Source organism: Bufo gargarizans, chromosome 4 (genome assembly GCF_014858855.1).
Source record: "Bufo gargarizans isolate SCDJY-AF-19 chromosome 4, ASM1485885v1, whole genome shotgun sequence".
Lineage (NCBI taxonomy): Eukaryota > Metazoa > Chordata > Amphibia > Anura > Bufonidae > Bufo > Bufo gargarizans.
The window spans coordinates 533,553,133-533,565,909 of record NC_058083.1 but is presented as its reverse complement, the minus strand read 5'-3'; the positions used below and the strand labels follow the sequence as shown (position 1 = coordinate 533,565,909).

Sequence of the window (12,777 nt, the reverse complement as noted above, 5' to 3'; positions counted from 1 at the left end):
CTTTCAGAAATCTTGAATAATGGATTTTTTTTATACAGACTGATCATAGGGCCAATTTTCCAGGATGAGAGTTTGTAGAAACGCTTGTTCACAATAATTGGTCGTGTAAAGATACCCGATGAATGGAACAATATTTGCTCCTCGGGTGATGACGTCTGTCGGCCGTCACCAAAACATAACATTTCTTGACAGCAGGTTGTGCAGTATAAGCTGGGATCTGCTGCCCAGAAACCGTGATTCTCTGTAGACAAGCTATCGAAGTAGAGAACGCCTGTCCCAATGCATCTGTATGTAAATGCAGCTTCATCTCTGCTAATGATCAGGTAATTATTGGGAATGCTTCTTTATTCCCAATAATTTCCTCAAACATCGGCCCGTGTTATAGGACCTGAAGTCCAGAGAAATGTTCTCCTCATCGTCATTAATATTACTGCTACTAGATTTAGTAGGATCCAACCTGCAGCTGACCAAACAAGAAGAGAAATAGCTAATGAGCTGAGTGCGATGTTCATGATGCTTGGGAGAAAATAATTATTGAGCACTTTGCATCCCTGTTACCCCTAATGGTAATATATTACATGTATTTTGTACTACCTAAAACCAAATACTCATACTTTCATATTTTCTAGATTTTTCTTTTCTTAGTTGATCTTGCCTGAGCTGCTGCTTAATCTTGTTATGAGCAGTTCAGCAGCCTCTTGGCAGCCTGTTGATGGCAGATTGACATTCAGAGGAGACTGTTGTGGGCCTGCTCTGTGACCTGTTCATTAGGAAATATTATACTGTATGGTCTGAATAGAAGCACCTGTTGTTATCTCGACAAAGCGATTATATTCTGGGACCTTTGCAGACAAAGAACTCCTGAAAACCATGATATTTCCTTTGATCTTTTTGATCTTAATTTTTTTTTTACAAGTACGTGAAATACTGAAATTGTACATAATCCTGTTTTCTCACATGTTCTCTTTACTATATATTTCTCGTCTTGCTATTGTGTTACAATAAAGCTTGATTGGTTCTTGTTAGACATCAGGGAACTCACACAGGAGAGAAGCCATATTCATGTTCAGAACGCTGGGAAAGGTTTTAGTCAAAAATCTTGTGAGCCATCTAAGAATCCACTTAGGGGAGAAACCATATTCATGTTCAGAATGTGGAAATGTTTTATACGTCAATCAGGGCTCATTAGCATCAGAGAACTCACACAGGGGAGAAGCCAGTTTAATGTTTAGACTGTAGGAACTGTGACAGATTTGGAGCTTTATTGTAGGACCTGCTTGACATATGATGCCTTCTGATGTAGAACTTAACCCCTTGAGGATCAGTGTTGTAATAGTACTGTATAGACAGGAGTTCTCAGAAGACCTGCACTAATCTATTGTGGCATTCTGATCGCATGGACACTGCCATTATGCCCACAATAGTAGTAATACACAGCCATTATCCTGCTTGAACAACATAGATCACTGTTTAACCCTCTATCTGAAGTTATCAAAGCTTATTGTTGCATAGAGGAGGGAGAACAGAGGCATCCCCATTTGACTTCATTCCTTAGCAACCGATTGCTGACATAGACGTAAAAGCGTCTGGTTTCGTTGCAAATATATCCTAGGACTACCTTTCTGTCCAGGTAAAACTCGACTTCTTTGATTTCCAGGGTTATTCCTGGTGTTATAAGTTCAGCGAACTTTACTGCAAGTACAGCAGTGCAGAGCTCCAGTCTGGGAATCATGTGTTCACGGAGTGGCACTAGTTTGGTCCGGCTCATGACAAACCCTATATGGCATTGCCATTTGACATCAATGGTCTTTAGGTATGCTACGGCAGCAATTGCTTTGACTAAAGCATTGCAGAAGATATAAAGTCTTTGCATCTTGACTTCTGTAGATGGCACGGAAGCATAGGGTCGTGCCATGTGAAGGCTGGTCAAAGCTTTGAGAGACTTCTTCCAACCTGTCTACAGGTCCTTTTTCTCCATGGGAAGCGGATCATCCTAATCGGACGCCTCTGTGGTGAAGTCTCTTAACATCATTTTACCTTGGATGGGTAACAGGCGCTACGAATCCCAGAGGATCATATACGCTGTTTATGGTGAACAGAACTCCTCTACGTGTGAAGGGCTTTTCTTCCTTGCTGATTTGGAAGGTGAATGTGTTTGCTTTTAAATCCCAGAGCAAACCGAGGCTCCGCTGCATGGAAGGGAGTTGGTGCTAAGATCCAAGTCCTTTAGATCATTTAAATGGTCTTGGGGTGAGAAGGCTTCCATTAACTCATGGCTGTTGGAGGCGATTTTGTGCAACCTCAAATTAGATAGAGCAAGCATTTCTTGAGCCCTTTTCAGGAGACTGATTGCGTTCTTGTTCGTGGGTGTGGATTTCAAGCAGCAGTCCACGTAGAAATCTTTTTCCACAAATGATCTGACATACTTTGCTTCACCCTCTCGGGCTGAATGTCTGAGACTGTAGATAGCGACTGCAGGGAAAGGACTGTTTCCGAAGATGTGCACTCTCATTTCTACAATGTCTTTATTGGGGTCGTTGTTGCAGTACCAGAAGAACCTCAAGTAGTTTCTGTGCTCTTTCCTGACGAGGAAGCAGTGGAACATCTGTTGTATGTCGGCCATAAATGCTATGGAATCTCTGCGGAAGCGAAGTACCTCTAGAAGTCTGTTGCTGAGGTCTGGACCAGACAGTAAGACATCGTTTAGCGAGATGCCTTTGCACCTGGCGCTCGAGTCAAATACTACTCGTATCTGCCCTGGTTTTTACGGATGATACACGCCAAATATGGGTAAATACCAACACTCCTCTGATTCTTGGAGCGCGGGTGCCATTTCTGCATGGTTGTTCTGGAATATTCTTTCCATGAAGGTAAAGAAATGCTCTTTCGTCTCCGATGTCCTCTGAAGTTTGTGCTTGAGGGAGATGAGTTGATTGTAAACAAGTTCTTTGTTGTTAGGTAAGCGTTGTCTCCGGGGTTTAAACGGTAAAGGTGGAACACAGCTTTTTAACTTGTCTTTTACTATTCCTTGATATCGAAGAACAGCCTGTCTTCTATGGACATTGCGACCCTGTTGTCTTCTCTTGTCCAGTGGAAAACAGTGATGAGCGGCGGGGCAATATTCGAATTCACAAATATTTAGGCGAATATTCATCATATATTTGCGAATTCATGCTCTCTAGTCATTATTTTCTTGATTGTGAAAATCGGCGATAAAATTTGCAATACGATCAACACTACTCCTAAAGTCAAACATATTACAGCCTTCTCATTGGCCCACAAGCAAGAGGCAGTGAGGGATCATGGGTACTGATGAAAAAAAAATCGAGAATATTTACGATTACGAAGATATAGCACTATATTCTAGATATTCTCGAATTCTCGATGTGCCAATATTCGCAATTAGAATATTCGCAAAACTAGTAGAAAACTGTGCACTCTATGTGATCTTGCTCACCATCGCATGCGTGGTCTTCACAGGAGGGATCCACGAAAGGACAAGGCACAGGAGCTCTATGTGGCAATTATTTTATTAGGAAACTGCTCTGACATGGCTGGAATGGGGAAGGATGTCCATTTTTAAGTGTGCTGGTGAGCATACTGTTGACTGAGGTCGGCTTGTGTGCTCCTCCTAAACAGACGTCTCCTATGATGACTAAAGATGAGCGAATCGAAGCTGACGAAGTGGAATTTGATCAGAATTTCAGGAAAAATTTGATTCGATACGAATGCGAATTTCCTCACACTTCATGGTAATTAATTCAATTTTTCCTAAAATGGCGGCTGCATGGGCGGCTGCACGTGTGAGGACATGGAGAAAGGAAGTCTGGGAAGGCGGGTTCAGACTGACATGCATGCAGCCAATCAGCAGCCAGCCAGCCCTGTGATGTATGAGTGAGACAATGGTCTGCGGTGCTCTTTCAGGGGGATCCTGAGAGTACTGAGGGGGCACCACAGGGACAGTTTAGGATGGAGATTAGAAAATTATAGTTGTCAACGATTATTGACAATGGATGGTAAGGTGAGAATCTATAAACCAATCGGGATATTTGGGTATAAATAAAAGGAGGTATATATAAAAAACAAATAAAATATATAAAAACATACACGTATTTCCTTTCGTATACACCACTATAAAGCGATCGATGATGGTTGGTGTGTAGAAGGACTTTCATAAATTGGTAAAGGACTTATTTTACCGGGGAGGGAGGAATAGGATAAACTCAAGACCTATACCTCAGCCTCCCCCTCAGAGGTCGCTTGTAGATGATAGATCAGGCTTCTTGGTCCCCAAAAGGATGGTAGCAAGGCTCCAAGGTAAATTAGAAGTCTTTTTAATGACAAATAAAAGCTTGACACGTTTCGGGGTGAAATCTCTTTTTCAAGAGCAAAGTGACATAACAGAGATAGATACAACAGCATTTATATAGGCATGGAAAAACCACATGGTCAGCAGTTATCTGATGGGGTGGAGAAGGAAGTGACATCACTTCCTAGTCATCTTTAACTTGGATAAAGTTTGCTAATGTCAAGATTGCTTATGAACAATAAAGTGCTTGAGAAAAAAAGTTATACATACACACATATATATATATATATATATATATATACATACTTTGGAAAAATGAGGATGCAGCACACTGTAGAATGCGGGTGCAGGTCAAGCCAATGTGAACCGGCACCTGGGTCCAATAGTGAAAGAAGGCCAGCAGCACACCACGGATTTCAATGGAAAACGTGTAGTTTATTCACCCATTGTCAGCAGCGATACCACAGAGTGGCAAGGTGACAAAGTGTGGAGATGGCAGCAGCAACATCCACCTCTATTTGCTTCCCGCCGTTTACTGCTCCTAAATTAAAATTGGGGCAACCAGCTTCAGCTTCCTCTGATGTGTATGCCTACGAAGTCCTTTTGTTATGGCTTTGCACAGGGAACAAGAATGTTACGCACAATACTGATGGAACTCCTGATCTTAAGAAACTGGACTTGGACTCCAAAGCAGAGGCTCTCCTGTCATGTCATGTCAAGCTGCTAGATTTTTTTTTTTTTTTTTAATTCTTATGTTTTATAAACCCTATAAAATGGAATTCACAATGGCAGAATTCAAACAAGTACTATTACTTTAAAGAAATATTCCTTAAGTAAGGCAAACAGATTAACAGTTCAATATACTGCTATACAGCTATACAATCTGATATATCTGTACAAAATGCTTTCTTCAAAGGCAGAATTTCCTAAACCCAGAGCAGGATATATTGCTTTACAGTGATTAGAACATCTGTAGTCACTTCTGCTTGAAATGATAAATTGTGTTATTCTTTATTTGAGCAAGAATAATGAAGTAAATCTAGAAGTGTGGAAGAAAACACATAAGGTCTTCTAACTTACATAAGGATTTATAAAGCCAATTCTTCATGGTTCGTAGACCCTTTTTGTACAAAATTTAAAAGGACATGTTTAACCTGCTATAATCCCACTTGGATGATTGGTGGACATATTGATAAAGTACCCAACAAGCACATTAGATGCATTGTGCAGTGAGCGGAGAATGGAAATGGGAGGTTTCCACACACAGTATGCATTCTGTGATAGAGTATAAACCAGTCACTATCCAGCCATTGCATGAAACATTGCTCCTTTATGAGAACAAACATTTCCCTGGCACTCTTTTAGATGTATTTCACTTTAATGTGAATTTCTTAGAAATATTTCACCAATGTCCATTTCTTCCCTCTGCCTGTCACATTCATCTCTTTAAAAAACATATTGTGGTGCTTTTGCTGCAGTACTCATGAACAGTCGAGCAAAAAAGGAGATGTGAATTGTTGGAAGACAAGGAAAAATAATAGCTTTGCCATCCAAGACATGGGGCTTTTCATTAAGCATTTCACACTAACGGTATGTTATAAACATTGGTTTTGATTCTGTATATGAGCTAAATAATTTCAGTACAGTTTTTCTAAAAATGTTTAGATAAATGTAATCATTGTTAACACTTAAAAAGGTTTTCTGAGACTTATATATTGATGACCTTTCCTTTGGATAGGTCATCCGTATCTGATCAGTGGGGATTCAACCCCCAGAACCCCCAACGATCAGCTGTTTGAGAAGGCACAGGCGCTCACAGTAGCGCCACGGCCCTTCTCCATGCTCATCAACCACAGTGCCATACATTGGATTGCGGCTATGCTTGGTATCACAGTTCAACCCCAATCACTTCTATAGGGCTGAGCTACGCCTAGACCATGTGACCGATGAATGTGTTGTCACTTGGCATAGGGAAAGCTGAGAGAAGGCCGCAACGCAAGTGCTGGTGTCTTCTCAAATAGCCGACCGGCGGGGATCCCAGTTGCCGGACCCCCACGGATCAGCTACTGTCCAGAGGATAGATTATCAGTATACGAGTCCCGGAAAATGCCTTTAAAGGGTTGTTGGGTTTTACGTACTGTATACTGTAGCCCATATACATTGTTTTTTTTTTTTTTTTTAAATATGTTTTATTAATTTATAATGCAAAAATTCATATCCATATTACAATTATAATATTATAAAATCCTTCAGTCCGTAAATTTGTGATTTGCAACATGATTAAGAATAATTTCATGCAAGTATCCATGCTTATGGAGACAAAAAAAAGTAAAAATGGAGATCTCGCTTGCTGGGGGAAAGGCAGGATACGTCCGCCATTCACAGCCTAATAGGCAAAACAAACACACAGAGCATCCCACTTGACATATTGTTATCTATAGAGGGGAAAAAAGGTTAGGGGCCCTCAGCCCGGGTGACAGCCAGGGAGCGAGCGCGCGCCCCGCGCTCTCTCCCCCGATCATAGGCGGGAAATTGACAGGATTGACCATCATGTAACCATTCATCCAGTGCTCACATTAACCGTACGTAGCGGGCCTACTGCGATCTTTGATCGCAAGCATTTCATAAAACAAATTTGGGGGTCCAGCAGTCTTCCATCGCAGTAGAGAAGGAACTTCTTGCATATTTTGCTGCCTCATCCCCATGTAGTTAAATTGAGAGTTTAATGCCCGACTTAACCGTAGCTCACATATGTCCACACCAGTGTCTCGCATATAAAGGGACTCAGCTCGAGTATCACTCGGTGATCACCGGCATTTAGGGAAGATGTAGACATAAGCATTACCTAAAACCGGCTCTGTCCCGCTAAGAGAACACCTCTTGGTACCCATACAACCTGTGTCATATCACTGCCTGCAGTCGAGCCACATGTCTGTCAGAGAGAGCCGCGTCCTAGGGCACACCCATTCGCCGGGCTGCCCAATATCCCGGGCCCCGGATCCCCACCCATAACCGGCACAGTGTAGTGGTTCAATTAAACATTTTGGTTCGTTTTTAAAAAGAATTTAACCGTTGTTTAATGGCGGAAGGTCCTGCCATCCCCCAGCATTCCTAGAGATACTCCAGTTCCCAAGTGCAACTTCACCTCCTTTACTATTTATAATTCATATAGAAAAGACCGGATCATTCCCAACCCACCCCGCCCAGCCCCCCCCCCCCCCCCCCACCTTGCAGGAAGGAAAAAAAAAAAAAAAAAGAAAATAACCCAGATTAATTATTTAAGCTTGTCCCAGTCTGCCCACAGTTTGCCCCACTTTAGATAGGATCCTCTTTGTTTATACAAAATCCTCTCATAACTTTTCACTTTCTCAACCAAGCTTAACCAATGGTTGCAGTCTGGAGCAGAAGAGGAAAACCATAATCTGGAAATGAGAAGCCTGGCCAAAAACATTACTTTAATCAATAGTTGGCGTTTTATAGGCTGGTAATTGACCTCTGATAAATCTCCCAGGACCCATATCCTGGGGGACAGAGGAATAGCAATATTAAGTTTACGAGCCAAGTTAATTTGGACCGATCTCCAATAGCTGCTCACCATTGGGCAGTCCCAAAACAGATGTAAATGATCCGCCTCGGAATCGCCACAGCGTGGGCAGTCAGAGGAGGCTCTAAGTCCTCTCCTATATAACCACAGCGGTGTCACATATATTTTGTGCAAAATATTAAATTGTACAACAGTGTGATTAAAGTTGTGTGAAACAAATTTTAAGCTTTCCCCTATATTCTCCCAATCTGGAGAACCCATCTCTAGAAGTACAGAAGACCAGGATCTTTGTCCTGGAGAAAGAACACCCAAAAAAAATCCTTTCATTAAGTGTCTATGAGGCCTCATGCACACGACCGTTGTGTGCACCCGTGGCCGTTGTGCCGTTTTCCGTTTTTTTCTGCGGCTCCATTGACTTTCAATGGGGCCGTAGAAAACTCGGCTTGTGCACCGTTTTTACACCGCGCCCGTGACCCGTGTTTCGAGGCCGTGAAAAAAATATAACCTGTCCTATTTTTTTCACGGCCAACGGTTCACGGGCCCATTCAAGTCAATGGGTCCGTGAAAGAACACGGATGCACACAAGATTGGCATCCGTGTCCGTGATCCGTGGCCGTAGGTTGCTTTCATACAGACGGATCCGAAGATCCGTCTGCATAAAAGCTTTTTCTGATCTAAGTTTTCACGAAGTGAAAACTCATTTCCGACAGTATATTCTAACACAGAAGCGTTCCCATGGTGATGGGGACGCTTCAGGTTAGAATATACTGAAAAACTGTGTACATGACTGCCCCCTGCTGCCTGGCAGGTGCTGCCAGGCAGCAGGGGGCAGACCCCCCCCCCCCCTGTTTTTAACTCATTTGTGGCCAGTGCGGCCGCCCCCCCCCCCCCTCCCTCCCCTGTAGTTAACTTCTTGGTAGCCAGCCCCCCCTCCCTCCCCTGTAGTTAACTAATTGGTGTCCAGTGGGCCCCCCTCCGTCCGCTATAGATAACTCATTGGTGTCCAGTGGGCCCCCCCTCCGTCCGCTATAGATAACTCATTGGTGTCCAGTGGGCCCCCCCTCCGTCCGCTATAGATAACTCATTGGTGTCCAGTGGGCCCCCCCTCCGTCCGCTATAGATAACTCATTGGTGGCCAGTGGGCCCCCCCTCCGTCCGCTATAGATAACTCATTGGTGGCCAGTGGGCCCTCTCCCCTCCCACCCCCTCCTAATTAAAATCGCCCCCCCTATCATTGGTGGCAGTGGTGAGTACCGATCGGAGTCCCAGTGTAATCGCTGGGGCTCCGATCGGTAACCATGGCAACCGGGACGCTACTGCAGTCCCGGTTGCCATGGTAGCTTAGCAATTTGTAGAAGCTTTATACTTACCTGAAGAGCAGCGATGTCTGTGACCGGCCGGGAGCTCCTCCTACTGGTAAGTGACAGGTCTGTGCTATAAGCAATGCGCCGCACAGACCTTTCACTTACCAGTAGGAGGAGCTCCCGGCCGGTCACAGACATCGCAGCTCTTCAGGTAAGTATGAAGCTTCTACAAATTGCTAAGCTACCATGGCAACCGGGACTGCAGTAGCGTCCCGGTTGCCATGGTTACCGATCGGAGCCCCAGCGATTACACTGGGACTCCGATCGGTACTCACCACTGCCACCAATGATAGGGGGGCGATTTTAATTAGGAGGGGGAGGGAGGGGAGAGGGCCCACTGGCCACCAACGAGTTATCTACAGCGGAGGGAGGGGGGGCCCACTGGACACCAATGAGTTATCTATAGCGGACGGAGGGGGGGCCCACTGGACACCAATGAGTTATCTATAGCGGACGGAGGGGGGGCCCACTGGCCACCAACGAGTTAACTACAGGGGAGGGAGGGGGGGCCCACTGGACACCAACGAGTTTACTACAGGGGAGGGAGGGGGGGGGGGCGGCCGCACAGGGGAGGGAGGGGGGGGGGGCGGCCGCACTGGCCACCAATGAGTTAAAAACAGGGGGGGGGGTCTGCCCCCTGCTGCCTGGCAGCACCGGCCAGGCAGCAGGGGGCAGTCATGTACACCGTTTTTCAGTATATTCTAACCTGAAGCGTCCCCATCACCATGGGAACGCCTCTGTGTTAGAATATACTGTCGGATCTGATTTTCACGATGTAGCTCATATCCGACAGTATATTCTAACATAGAGGCGTTCCCATGGTGATGGGGACGCTTCAAGTTAAAATATACCATCGGATTGGAGAAAACTCCAATCCGATGGTATAAAAGAACTCCAGACTTTACATTGAAAGTCAATGGGGACGGATCCGTTTGAAATGGCACCATATTGTGTCAACTTCAAACGGATCCGTCCCTATTGACTTGCATTGTAATTCAGGACGGATCCGTTTGGCTCCGCACGGCCAGGCGGACGCCAAAACGACTTTTTTTTCATGTCCGTGGATCCTCCAAAAATCAAGGAAGACCCACGGACGAAAAAACGGTCACGGATCACGGACCCACGGACCCCGTTTTTGCGGGCCGTGAAAAAAAACTGTCGTGTGCATGAGGCCTAACAGTGTGATATCTTAATTCTTGTGACAACTTTTTTACAGAGTAAATCATGTAAAAATTGGGGAGTATCTATAGAAAGAAGGTGACTATTCAAAGTACTAGAAAGTGCTGACCTCAATTGAAAGTATGCATACCAAGCCACCTCGCCCAGGTTTGTTCTTTGCCTTAGCTCCGTCGGGGACAGGATTTGTCCGCCGCTGACCACCTGATATAAGTATTGAACATTCTTAGTCCTCCAATACTGGCAACAACCCAAATCCCCTAACTCCAAGAGCTTTGAGTTGTGCCACAATGGAGTACAGATAAGTGATGCCTTGACTCCACACCAGCTCCTTATAACCAGCCACGTCTTTATAGCCATTCTGCAAAAGAGTGTATACCCAATCTGTGGATTTGATAAATAATCAGACTCCAGTACAGTAAAAAAATCTGAAAAACCTGAGTCTTTCACCGCTCTGTTGCAGAAATGGCTACTTTCCCAATCATTAAAAAGACAAAGTTGAGAGGCCACGAAATAGCCCTTAAAATAAGGGAGGTTAAGACCTCCCTGATTATAGGGCATGGAAAAATAGAGTGCCTTCAGTCTCACGCGCTTCCTCCCCCATAATAGATCGTTCAGCATCCGCTCTATCAATCTAAAATACTTGTCCGTGATCCATACAGGCGAGTTGCGAAGGACATAAAGAACCTGGGGCAGCACTACCATTTTTATTAGAGAGATTCTATCCGCTCTTGCGGGCAAGATTTTTTGCCATATCTTAATTTTGGCCCTCAGCTTTTTCAACAGGGGAATCAAATTGAGTTGAAGGTATTCTTGAGGTTTGACAGAAACTGAAATCCCCAGGTATTTTATTGAATCAGAGATTGTTAGCTGATTGTCCCAGTCGCCTCGCAACTCATCTATAGGGAGGAGAACAGTCTTCTCCCAGTTAATCTGCAAACCAGACGGAGCAGAAAAAGAGCCCACCAAATCCATTATTCGAGGAAGAGTGGTTTCTGTTTGATGGACAAAAACCAAGATATCGTCTGCATAGAGGGATACACGATCATGCTTCCCCATTACACCGAAGCCAGACACCTGCGAGTCTTGCCTAATACTAACTGCTAAGGGTTCAATATAAATATTAAACAAGAGGGGGGAAAGAGGGCATCCTTGGCGAGTGCCTCTTCCTAGGGAAAAACTCTCAGTGATCTTGTCATTAATCCTAATCCTGGCAACTGGAGAGCCATATAATAACTGCACCATCGACATAAATCTCGGACCAAAACCCATTTTTTTCATCACCTCCCAGAGAAAAATCCACTCCACCCTGTCGAAGGCTTTTGTAGCATCCAACGACAGGATGGAGCGGGAGCCGCACCCCGGGGACTGAATATTCATAAATAACCTATGCAAATTATGATGGGTGCCTCTCTTTGGCATAAAGCCATTTTGATCTGGGTGGATAATAGTGGATATAACCCGCGAAAGCCTCCTAGCCAAAACTTTTGATAGTAGCTTAGCATCAGTATTTAGTAAAGAAATTGGTCTATAGGAACTCATTTCTATCGGGTCTTTATCCTTTTTGGGAATTAAAACAATAAGAGCTTCCATCATAGAACAAGGTAGACCCCCTCCCTGTGTTGCTTGGGAAAAAACCTCTAGTAGCTGGGGAAGAATCACATCACTGTACTTACGGTAAACCTCGTATGGAAGGCCATCCATCCCTGGCGACGAGTTCCCCGAGATGGACCCCAAGGCCTCCTGGAGCTCCGAAAGAGACAACTCCTCTTCCAGATACTCTATTTGGGCTTCACTTAAAGTAGAAAGTGGAATCCTCTCCAAGAACTGCGCCGCCAGATCGGATGACAAGCCGAGAGAGGAACTATATATGTGGGAGAAATATTTTAAAAAAGCATCCCTAATTCCTTCTGGGTCTGTTGTAATTTCCCCCTCTGTGTTGCGAATCGAGACAATAGATTGATTTTTCTTATCTTGTTGTGTAATTATCCTGGCTAAAAGCTTACCAGGGCGTCCGGACTCCGAAAAATATTTTAGGCCCTTAAAGAAGACTCTATGGTTTGCTTTCTCTATTATATATTTCTCCAAAAAACAACTGGCCTTCTGCATCTCTTCCTTGTTATACTCGGAAGGTTGGCTGGTAAATCGTGCAGTTGTGTCTGCAGCAGCTTTGACCAGTTCCTCCTCTTTTTTCTTAAATGTTCTCTTTGCTGCAGCAATCTCACTTATAAACACCCCCCTCAAATATGCTTTCAGGGCGTCCCATACTATATTGATGTCAGCAGAGGGGAAGTTCACCTCCCAAAAGGAGGATATCAATAGTTTAATAGGCTCAGGGTTATCCATAATAGTAAGCCAGTATGGATTTAGCTTAAATCCTAACC

General features: G+C 44.3%; 2 protein-coding genes across 3 annotated transcripts in view; both read left to right on the top strand.

The window, feature by feature from the left end:
* The window catches only part of LOC122934762 (gastrula zinc finger protein XlCGF57.1-like), a 956,305-nt gene that overhangs the window by 357,730 nt on the left and 585,798 nt on the right, over positions 1-12,777 (top strand). The gene's annotated exons all lie outside the window — the stretch shown is intronic.
* LOC122934796 (gastrula zinc finger protein XlCGF26.1-like) overlaps positions 1-12,777 on the top strand; it is a 33,542-nt gene that overhangs the window by 1,959 nt on the left and 18,806 nt on the right. The gene's annotated exons all lie outside the window — the stretch shown is intronic.